The sequence below is a fragment of the Pygocentrus nattereri genome, chromosome 1, assembly GCF_015220715.1.
Source record: "Pygocentrus nattereri isolate fPygNat1 chromosome 1, fPygNat1.pri, whole genome shotgun sequence".
Lineage (NCBI taxonomy): Eukaryota > Metazoa > Chordata > Actinopteri > Characiformes > Serrasalmidae > Pygocentrus > Pygocentrus nattereri.
In genome coordinates, this window is record NC_051211.1 from 2,289,393 (window position 1) to 2,301,514 (window position 12,122).

The following is a 12,122-nucleotide window of genomic DNA, read 5'->3' on the forward strand; positions in this document are numbered from 1 at the left end:
GCCACCTGTGCAGCAAGTCCAGTCGGGAAATTTCCTCACTAATAAATATTCCACAGTCCACTGTCAGTGGGATTATAACAAAGTGGAAGAGACTGGGAATGACAGCAGCTCAGCCACGAAGTGGTCGACCACGTAAAATAGATTGGGTACAGAACCATGAAAGCTCAAGGAACCCTCTTATCTAGAACCATCTACAGCACGTTCTCCATCAATCTCAAGAACCCTTTAATCGTAGAGTGTTTAAGGTCCAGATCTCCATCAGTGGGGCAATGTTCTAGATTCACACCAACACTGTTTCACTTCTAATGTGCACACTCTTAAAAACATGGTTCTTCAGCAAAGAAAATGGTTCTATATAGAACCATTAAGACTCAGAGAACCCTTTGCATGATTAAAGGGTTCTTCAGGTTGATGGGGAATGTGCTGTAGATGGTTCTATATAGCACCAAAAGGGTTCTGCTATTGTGATGATTTCAGACCTGTACAAATAGAACCGTATTCAAAAAGCCGTGTCCTATAAAACACATTCTCTACCAATCTGAAGAACCCTTTCACCAAACAAAGCATCCTTTAATCATGCAAAGTGTTCTTTAAGGTTTCATGGTTCTATACAGAACCATTTTCATCACCTAAGGAACACTTGCAGAACCCTTTGCGTGATGAAACCATCACCAGTGCATGCTCCACCAATCTGAAGAACCCTTTAACCATGCAAAGTGTTCTTTAAGGTTTCATGGTTCTATACAGAACCATTTTCATCACTAAGGAACACTTGCAGAACCCTTTGCGTGATGAAACCATCACCAGTGCATGCTCCACCAATCTGAAGAACCCTTTAACCATGCAAAGGGTTCTCCAGGTGACCAGGGTTCTATATTAAACCATAGTCTTTACTGAAAAACACCCAGCAGAACCCTGGTTGTGAGGAACCTTGTGCTCAGTGCTGTTCCACCAATCTGAAGAACCCTTTAACCAAGCAAAGGGTTCTCCAAATGACCAGGGTTCTATATTAAACCATCGTCTTTACCGAAGAACACCCAGCAGAACCCTGGCTGTGAGGAACCCTGTGCTCAGTGCTGTTTATAAACCTCACAGCGCCGCCCAGGCTGGTTATAGCAGCTCATATCATGTCTTTAACCCGTATGAACGTTGGGGCGCCAAGACAGGCGGTCATTAGCAGCCCCGGCTTATAAAAATTGTGCATCCGAAATCTCTTGATAGCGATTCCGCAGCGGGATCAGAGAGACCCTCTCCCGCTGTGTCAGTCACGACAGATGCCCTTTTTACCCCGCACCGCCCTGCAGCCAGAACCACCCAGAGGAACCTGCACATCTCCATCAGGGTGGCCAGGTTCTAGATCCACCTCTACTCCCACAATCACTTCTCCTGTGTAACGTGTCACAGTTTGTCACATATTCATCATCTCGTGGTCCTGAATTCGTCTGTTTCGGAGCGAAATCGCTTTAAAATGTGCGTTCGGGTCCCGCAAAGCATCACGGCTGTCGTGATTGACAGGCGGCTCGTCCAATAGGAACGCGCCTCTCCTCAAACGGCCCTGCGTTCATAAACAAAACACCGTGCTGTTCAAACATCCGGCCACGGCTGTGATTTACAGGCACGGGGTGTCCGAACAGGAGGTCATTGTCGTCATTATGATATTTATAAGTCATTAATGTCCGACTACGTTTTGTATCCTAACGAAAAATGGATGATTCAGTCGGGACTGCTGAACAGCAGAGGGCGCCCGCGAGCGGGTCCTCAATGAATGGGAGTGAATGGAGCTCAACAGCCAAACACGAACGGTTAAAATAGTCTATAATCACTTACACAGAACTTTCCTCTAATCTTAGACAGAAGACGGACGAGTTTAATTAATAAAGCAGAGAAATCTCACCGATATGTTTCATTTATTTCTACAGTAAACGGGTTTCGGGCAGCAGGAGGCGGGCTTTACTGCTAGAGCGGGATGATTGACGGGCGAGCGGAGCAGCTCATTGGCTGTTCGCGCTCTCTGTCGTCATGAACGTACATGAGGCGCCGCTTTAAACTCCTATAACACGAGTTTAAAAGCTCTTAAATAAAAAACAGCGGTGCTAAAATGTTTTATGCTGTCCTCTGTTCGGGACGCGGCCGCACTCTTTCACATTAAAACTGTCTCAGCGTTTATAAACTTTGATTTTGCTCAAACGCTCCATATCAACCCATTCATCTTGGACTCGCTCGGGAGCGCCCTCTAGCGCTTGAGGAACCGGGAACACTAATAGAGTGGCAGTTCTCCTCTCTTACAGGCTCTCTGGCTGTATGAACGCACGGCCACGGCTGTGTTTTATAGGCACAGGGTGTCAAAATAAAAGACTATTGTCGTCGTTGTGACATATTTACCCCATTAATGTCTAATTATGTTTTGCTCTTTTGAAAAATGTCACTAAAACTGGTTCAAAGTGCTGCAGTTTTGTAGACTTCCTCTGTTATAGGCCTGCTCATGCTCATAAAATGCTGTTTTATTTCTCACGTCATCGCTTTTCATCACAAATTGGCTCTTTGTGTTGTTTTGTTGATGCCTAGCAGTCCAGGACACTGAATATGAGCATCTCTCGAGCTCATCAGATCACACAGATGTTTATTTCAGCATACATCATTCACTGCACATCCCAAATCACTAAGCATAGTCTTTCCTGAAAAACACCCAGCAGAACCCTGGTTGTGAGGAACCCTGTGCTCAGTGCTGTTTATAAGCCTCACAGCGCCGCCCAGGCTGGTTATAGCAGCTCATATCATGTCTTTAACCCGTATGAACGTTGGGGCGCCAAGACAGGCGGTCATTAGCAGCCCCGGCTTATAAAAATTGTGCATCCGAAATCTCTTGATAGCGATTCCGCAGCGGGATCAGAGAGACCCTCTCCCGCTGTGTCAGTCACGACAGATACCCTTTTTACCCCGCACCACCCTGCAGCCAGAACCACCCAGAGGAACCTGCACATCTCCATCAGGGTGGCCAGGTTCTAGATTCGCACCAGCGCTGAATCACTCCTAATGTGCATGCTCTTACAAATAAGGTTCCTCAAGGGTTCTTTATAGGGTTCTGTATAGAGCCATTAAGACTCAGAGAACCCTTGGCGTGATTAAAGGGTCACTTAGTGCTGTAGTAAGTACTCAGGTCTGGTCTTGGCCTAGAGACCATGAACAAGCGGTCCCGGTCTCGACCACGTCTGGACTCGGTCCTGACCCGGTCTCGGGGTGAGGTGGACTCGGGTATCGTTGTAGACACCAGCCGACCCCGATGGCCCCGTCTGAGGTCACTAGAAGCGGAATTATTATTCAATATCAATAAAGCCGTAATAAACAGGGCCTCGTCCTGCGCCGCTGATACGCATGCGCAGACGCGTTGCTAGGACACAGCCAGAAACAGCGGAGCAGCAAAGCAAACGATCTCTGTTTAAAACGAGACTTTTCAGGCTGTTTATATGCCTTTATTCTGTCATATGTGCTCGTGTGACACGGTAAATAATCTTTTAAAATCTTTTTTTTTTAATTAATCTTTTTTTCCTGTTGTTTACTTGGCGAAATGCCAGACCATAGCGCGTATTTATAGGCAGAGCTCTACATTAAATATAGCCTAAATCACACGAAGCCAACGTCAGCTCCTTATTCGGCAGCTTTTTTGTTCAAACCTTCCCGTTCCACCTTAAATAGCGCGGCAGAGTCGCTTTATGAGGAGCCTGGCCTCTCCCAGTTTCTCCCGTTGCATCAAAAGCTTGACTGCTAACTAACAGCTGAACAGCAGAGGGCGCCCGCGAGCGGGTCCTCAATGAATGGGAGTGAATGGAGCTCAACGGCCAAACACGAACGGTTAAAATAGTCTATAATCACTTACACAGAACTTTCCTCTGATCTTAGACAGAAGACGGACGAGTTTAATTAATAAAGCAGAGAAATCTCACCGATATGTTTCATTTATTTCTACAGTAAACGGGTTTCGGGCAGCAGGAGGCGGGCTTTACTGCTAGAGCGGGATGATTGACGGGCGAGCGGAGCAGCTCATTGGCTGTTCGCGCTCTCTGACGTCATGAACGTACACGAGGCGCCGCTTTAAACTCCTATAACTTGAGTTTAAAAGCTCTTAAATAAAAAACAGCGGTGCTAAAATGTTTTATGCTGTTCTTCTTTTAGGAAATAATTTTTTCGTTAAAATGTTGAAGCATTTATTAACCATGATTTTTCTCCAGTGCTCCATATTAAGTCACTCGTTTTAGACGCACTGCAGAGCGCCCTCTAGCGTTGGAGCAACTCGGAAGACATCGCCCAGTGGAAATTCTCTCCAAGTTCTCTGCAGCGGTTAAATCCTGGTAAATCAGGCCGTTTGGACACTCGGGCACCGTTTAAGAAAATGTTGCTGCCATCTAAAGATTAACGAGAGCTGAGTTTTACTGTTCATATCACACTGTTTACACCGATCAGTAGCTGACTCTGTTACCCTGTTCTTCAGAGGTCAGGACCCCCTGGACCCTCACAGAGCAGGTACTGTTTGGGTGGTGGATCATTCTCAGCACTGCAGTAACACTGACGTGGTGGTGGTGTGTTAGTGTGTGTTGTGTTGGTCTGAGTGGATCAGACACAGCAGTGCTGCTGGAGTTTTTAAACACCTCAGTGTCGCTGCTGGACTGAGAACAGTCCACCAACCAAAACTATCCAGCCAACAGCGTCCTGTGACCACTGATGAAGGACCAGAGGACGACCAACACAAACTGTGCAGCAGCAGATGAGCTGTCGTCTCTGACTTTACATCTACAAGGTGGACCGACCAGGTAGGAGTGTCTAATAGAGTGGACAGTGAGTGGACATAGTGTTTAAAAACTCCAGCAGCACTGCTGTGTCTGATCCACTCAGACCAGCACAACACACAATAACACACCACCACCACGTCAGTGACACTGCAGTGCTGAGAATGACCCACCACCCAAACAGTACCTGCTCTGTGAGGGTCCATGGGGGTCCTGACCACTGAAGAACAGGGTAACAGAGTATCAGAGAAACAGATGGACTACAGTCTGTAACTGTAGAACTACAGAGTACAGCTATATCTTGTTCCCACACCTTACTAAGTTGTGGCCACACATTTATTTTTATTTATACAGGACGTCACCAGCGGCGCTCCGTAGAATCATGTTATTCCACCAGCGTCTGCAGCCAGGAACCTCTTCTAAAGGTGGTCACGTGGTCAGAGATTCACCAGATCAGGCAGACGTGGTTTATTTCAACATAAATAATTTATTTTTACGCCACAAATCAAATCACAAAGCAAATATATCGACACTTTACAGAGTCTGAAAGCTCGATGCGCGTGATTGCTTCAGCAGTAACATCTAATGTCTGCAACAAAGACTTTATACAGATATCACTCCCCATTCGTGACTGCTTGTGCTGGGCTGAGTTCAACTGGAAGATTACAGGTTTGCACAGATGATTAAGATTATGGATATTTTCCTGCACACTTTGTTAGAAAGCCTACCAAAATATTAGACCATAGAAACAGAGTTAAAAAAAACATTTAATTATGTAGCCATGTAGAGCAAGTAGGTCATGGGAGCTGATATTTATGCCACCACAAGGGGGCGCCAACATACTAAGTACAGCAATTGTGTAAAACCAATCATAAAAACTCAGCTAAGCATTGAATAATCAACCGTAACAAGCTGCAAGTCCAAGACTGCCTTTCTGATGAGTGAATTCAGCCCCTTTAAGGTCACCCAGCTTGTGCAATCTCCACAGAAAAGCACTGACCAATAGCCTAAAGTCACCATGCCCAGCTAGAGGGGTCGAAAGCCCCCCAGCACTGGGCTGTGGAGCAGTGGAACTGTGTTTTCTGGAGTGATGGAGCTCCATCCAATACCTTTAGGATGAGTTGGAGTGACCCAGAACTGACCATCCAATATACCTGACCTTACTAATGCACAATCAAATCCTCACAGCAATGTTAAACATCTAGAGGCCTTCCCAGAAGAGTAGAGGCTGTTACTGCAGCACCGACTCACTATTAACACCTCAGTTTCAGACTTATGCGACATAAATACCAGCATGTGTTGTGTTTTATGGAATTTTAAGCCACCCATGACAGATTATGACCATAATTTTGGATTATATACAAAGCTGAAGTGACCCAGCGCTGACCCTGAAGGCTGTAAACAAACTTTAATACAGCCAGTAATGGTTCCTCATAATTAGCCACTTCCGGTTATTAAATTATTTCATTCCATGATACTGAGACACTATTTTAAAGAATGAATATTATTAACAGGGACAAGAATATACGGAAAAGGGTACTTAAAGGGGAATTCCACCAAAATATCCTGTAAAATTCAGCGTGTGAGATGTAAGCAGAGTGATTCAGAGTCTTTACAGTGGTGGTGATGGGAACCAGACGTCACCATGACTACAACACAGACATTTTATTTACCATCCAGAACTTCCAGAGAACCTACACGAGTCTTCTGAGCTTATATGGAATGTTGATGATGGAAAATAGTGGAAAATCTGGAATAATGAGTTTTCTTTGGGGACTATTTTGCCTCACAGCGCCCTGCATGTCTCCCTCCACCACAAATAAATCAGGCATAACCAGTTCATGTAGGAACTTTCTGTGAGGAGCTTTTAGAGGGGGGACGTCTGGTTCCTATCACCACCACTGTGAACAGTTCTGACTGTAGAACGGAGCGTTTCACACCAAACCGCTCTGAACGACTCTGTTTACATCTGAACCACTTAATTAGGCAGCAATCTTGAAAAAGCAGTGGAGTGCCCCTTCAAGGTATCCGCCCCTCACTTAAAATAACTGTCCACGATCTGCTCTGGCCCAGGAGGAGAGCTGGTTTGTAAGCAGCTCGTCCTGATTTCAGTGGCTCCAAATTAGACACGGCTCTCCATCCATCCACCGACCGATCCACCCAAATCCAGTAATTCATCTGATGTTTTTTTGCCCTGGAGATCGTTTGGTGGAATAAGCTGCATGCACCATAGAACAGCGATCATTTTGCAGCACATACTGAAAGCTTTTATAAAACACACTTGTACAAAATAAACCCTGTAAGACAGAGAGGATGCGAGGGGTCAGTTGCTGGCACCGTTTGAATAGCAGCTTTGGATGATTTCTGTTAATGGAAGTACCGTAAGTGAGAACTCTCGCTCATCCTTCACGTCTAAAAACTACAAAACTGGCAAAAGCAGTAACATTCAGCCAATGTTTCCCACTGAGATTAGCTCTAGAGTTACAGACAGCCCTGTTACATCACAAACACAACGGAGAGAAAGCAGCGATATGGGATTTTTCTGATAACGATAACTGATACGTAACACCTTGCTGTGGCTGATACCGACACTAATACACAGTCGTTTACCTGTTTTCTGTTTTCAAGCACATCAGTGTCGCTGTGACCACTGATGAAGGACTAGAGGATGACCAACACAAACTGTGCAGCAGCAGATGAGCTGTCGTCTCTGACTTTACATCTACAAGGTGGACCGATGAGGTAGGAGTGTCTAATAGAGTGGACAGTGAGTGGACACAGTGTTTAAAAACTCCAGCAGCACTGCTGTGTCTGATCCACTCGCACTAGCGCAACACACACTAACACTCCACCACCATGTCAGTGTTACTGCATTGCTGAGAATGACCCACCACCCAAACAGTACCTGCTCTGTGGGGGTCCATGGGGGTCCTGACCACTGAAGAACAGGGTAACAGAGTATCAGAGAAACAGATGGACTACAGTCTGTAACTGTAGAACTACAGAGTGAAACTAAACGGTCAGTGGAGCTGATAAAAGGAAGTAAAGAGGCTGGTTGGTACATATATTTCCAAAAGTTTTCACTCACTCATCCAAATCAGAGAATTCAGGTGTTCCAATCACTTCCATGGCCACAGGTGTATAAAGCTGAGCCCCTAGGCCTGCAGACTGCTTCTACAGACATTAGTGAAAGAATGGGGAAAGTGTAAGCGATTGGGAACGACAGCAACTCAGCCACGAAGTGGTCAGCCAAGTCTGGATTTGGTGGTTGCCAGAAGACGGTACTTGTCTGACTGCATTGTGCCAAGTGTAAAGTTTGGTGGAGGGGGGATCATGGTGTGGGGGTGTTTTTCAGGAGTTGGGCTCGGCCCCTTAGTTCCAGTGAAAGGAACTCTTAAAGCTTCAGCACCAAGAGATTCTGGACAATTTCATGCTCCCAACTTTGTGGGAACAGTTTGGGGACGGCCCCTTCCTGTTCCAACATGACTGAGCACCAGTGCACAAAGCAGGTCCATAAAGACGTGGATGAGCCAGTTTGGTGTGGAAGAACTTGACTGGCCTGCACAGAGTCCTGACCTCAACCCCATAGAACACCTTTGGGATGAATTAGAGTGGAGACTGTGAGCCAGGCCTTCTCGTCCAACATCAGCGTCTGACCTCACAAATGCACGTCTGGAAGAACGGTCAAAAATTCCCATAAACACACTCCTAACCCTTGTGGAAAGCCTTCCCAGAAGAGCTGAAGCTGTTATAGCTGCAAAGGGTGGGCCGACATCATATTAAACCCTATGGATTAATGGGATGTCACTCAAGTTCATATGCGTGTGAAGCCAGACGACTGAATACTTTTGGAAATACAGTGTATAGCACTGTAGCCATTAGCACTGACCAGAGGCTCACCTGACCAGCTCAGGCTCAGCAGGGCAGATAGGAGGCCTCTGTTTACATCAGCTTACAAAAATATGTGCTGCCAGCAAACATCTGAAACGAACTTAAGATCCAGGCTTGAGGATGAGTGAGCTTATTACGTGAGTCATTCACATCTGAAAACTCACAAAACTAACCTGAAATACCACAGAACTGTTTGTTTTGCAACTGAAACCAAAGTAGGTCACAGGATAACATAATGAGTAGCTCTGCGCTGGTTTATGAGGAGTCTGGCCACTTCCTATTTCCCATGTTATATAAAAAACAGGACTGCAGAACAGCAGAGGGCGCCCGTGAGCAAGTCCTCAATGAATGGGTGTGAATGGAGCTCAACGGCTAAACACGAGAAGTTAAAATAGCTTCTAATCACTTACACAGAACTTTCCTTTCATTTTAAAAAGATGGATTTCAGGAAAACAACAGAGAAATCTCACCTGTATGTTTCCTTTTTCTACAACAAACAGGTTTTAGGCAGCAGGAGGCGGGGCTTTACTGCTAGAGCGTGATGATTGGCGAGCGGAGCAGCTCATTGGCTGTTCGTGCTCACTGACGTCATGAACGTACATCAGGTGCTGGTTTAAACTCCTATAACTCGAGTTTAAAAGCTCTCAACTAAAACAGCAGTGTTAAAGTGTTTTAAGCTGTTCAGGAAATTATTGAATTCTTTTACACTAAAAATGTTTAAAATGTTTAGAAACTATGATTTTGCTCAAACGCTCCATATCAACCCATTCATTCTGGACTCACTCTGGAGCGCCCTCTAGTGTTTCGGAAACCGGGAAGACATTGCAGAGCGGGAATTCTCCTCTCTAAGAGTTCCCCGAGTAGCTCACGTAGCCCAACATTAACACCAACACAAAAACAGCAGCTCCTCAGTAAAGCAAGGAGCTGCTATTATGTCGTCTGTAAGGTGGGACCACTCACTGATTTATCAACAATTACTGATAAAAGCCATGAAATCGATGTATAATCAGGTTTTTTTTTATGTACGAGCATTCAGTGCTCTAAAACAAGGAAAGAAAGCCACAGAAATCAGACTACGGGTAATGGGTTATGAGTTGAAGCCCCCAGCAAGACAGTGGATGTAATAACTTTGGGACAAAACTGTCCATTTTTCACTTTTTTGACATAATTTGAAACGGCCAGCTGCTCTCTACACTGTGTGACAGCTTCATTATGGATGGACCAATAGAAATGGTCCGGAATCGCTTGGAATGAATCTTTTCTCCATTGATTTCCATTAAAAGTTAAGAACATGTTTTGCTTCTCCTGTAAAGTCATCACATTTCAGACACGACATGTTGTTTTTATGACTTCATAACAAGAGCGATTGCGATTTTTAATGCGCTGGCAACTTCACATCAAGTCCGATGCAACTTTTTTAGTGAAAGCAGAAGAAGAGGAAGAAGAAATGGATTCACTGAGAAGAAACCGAGACAAAGTTATAGTTTTTACTATATTTACTACTATTCAAAGCTCCGGCCTGCACAGCGTACATCGCATTTATAGGCCATACGTTAGAGTTGATATTATATTGCCAGATATTGTTGCTTCTGTCAAGTATATTTCTTCTGCCACTATATCGTGAGGATTTTATTACATAAAAAAGTAAAAGTTTGAGTAAGTAAAACCTTATCCCATAGTGAGAAACATTAAATACTCAAACTAAATATTAGACTAGATTTAAGATTCAAGGTTCAAGGTTCGTGTTGAGCGGCCACAAAAAGCATCATATGTCATCTGACCAATCAAGTTTAAGGGATTCCTAGTCACTCGTCCAATAAAAGTTTTCTAACACTACGAATTCTTGCCTTTTCCTAACATTTGTGTTTTGTTATAGAAACACTGCATATCACTGCTGTTGGAAGAAAACCTCGTATCTCTGAAATCGTAATTTTACAGGAGAAGGAAAAAACCTACTTTACTTTTAACGTAAGTCAATGGAACCGGACGTCTTTAGGAGTCACTTTGGGCCGTTTCTGTTGATTCACTCATCATGAAAATTTGACATAATGTAAAGGCCAGCAGGCATTTTCAAATTATGTCAAAAACTGAAAATCGACAAAAAAATAGAGACAAGGTTTTCTCCTGACAGCGGCGATAAATTATATATATGAACATCGTGTCTTGATACTTTTTAGGTGGGAGCCGTGGCCTCTGAACACCCACGCTGCTACTGGAGCTCCTTGTGTCAAAAGGAGTGAACAAACCATGAGTGACCATGTTGGACGATGTTTTGAAAATGTTTCTTTGGCTTGTAAAACAGTAATTTTGTTCAGAATTGCTTAAGTCATGTAACTCAACTGTAGTTGGTACGTATATGCACTTGTTTACTGTCCTGTTGCGGCTCCTTTACAGTAAAATAAAGCTCTGCTGATCCTTCAACACAGTTTAACAGTAAATGGGCTTAAACGCTGGAGTTAATGTAGAACTGCTGATTCACCCTTTAACCCTGAAGATCAGCGCAGACGGCTGGTCACCATAGCAACACAGACGACAGTCTCACCCAGTTAGTAGCTACAAAATGGTAAAGAGAGAGATTTAAGACGAACATCGATAATTTTACAAGAAACTGTTCTACTTTTGTGGAAAGGTTTCCTGCTGGAGATGTGAGAAAAGCAGCTATAGCTGAGCTTAAAGCTTAAAGCAGAGCAAAGTGAGTCTGAGTTTTTGTTTATATGTTTTATAATATAAAAGCACATTAACACACACCGAGGCACATTTACAGCCAAGATTATAAACCGTTACTCAAATAAAGTGGACGTAAAATGTTGTGGCTCCTTAGTTGGTTTGATTTTTGTAGAAAGGACAGAATGGCTCTTCCTAACATTTGGGTCGCTGACCCCTGGTTTAGGGCGTGTCCTCTCAAGTTTTGGTCCCATGATCAAGACACTCCCTCTGATCTTTTGGGACAATCTGTTCACAAAGATCCATGAACGTTAATTTTATTTGACGATTCCAATGAAGCCAATGCTGAAAATGCAGTGTGAATCCTCCGTTCCTGCACACACTCTTTGGCTTATTTTTGGGACATTGCTCTTTTGGAAAACACAAATAAGGCCAAAATAAGAACAACTGTCCTGGTCAAATACCGAGAAACAACTGTTGAAAACAATGAGAGCGTAGCGACATTTACTAACTGATATGAACGTGATAACTCCAGTACACTGACCACCTCTACTATCATCATTACTGGCATCTAATAATAACTAATAACTCTACACTACACCCATTGTGAAGAACCCTGTGGGCACATCTCGGGCTTTCTGGACATAGTTCTTGTGTTTTGTGGGTCATTCTACAGAAACGCTCTATTTGTCTGTCCCTAGCGTTTACAGATATATTACACTTCAAAAAACATGTTGGGTTTATAATTTACTTATATTTTAAAATAAAACTAAGTTATTTTAACAA

At 44.0% G+C, this 12,122-nt stretch overlaps 2 non-coding genes across 2 annotated transcripts; both read right to left on the bottom strand.

Moving 5' to 3' along the window:
• Window positions 1–1,150: 1,150 nt before the first annotated feature.
• LOC119264563 lies at window positions 1,151–1,285 on the bottom strand. Its single transcript, XR_005131130.1, has one exon. It is a non-coding gene; the product is annotated as a U11 spliceosomal RNA (small nuclear RNA).
• Window positions 1,286–2,799: 1,514 nt separating this feature from the next.
• On the bottom strand, window positions 2,800–2,934 carry LOC119264564. The gene has a single exon (XR_005131132.1). It is a non-coding gene; the product is annotated as a U11 spliceosomal RNA (small nuclear RNA).
• Between the last annotated feature and the right edge of the window lie 9,188 nt (window positions 2,935–12,122).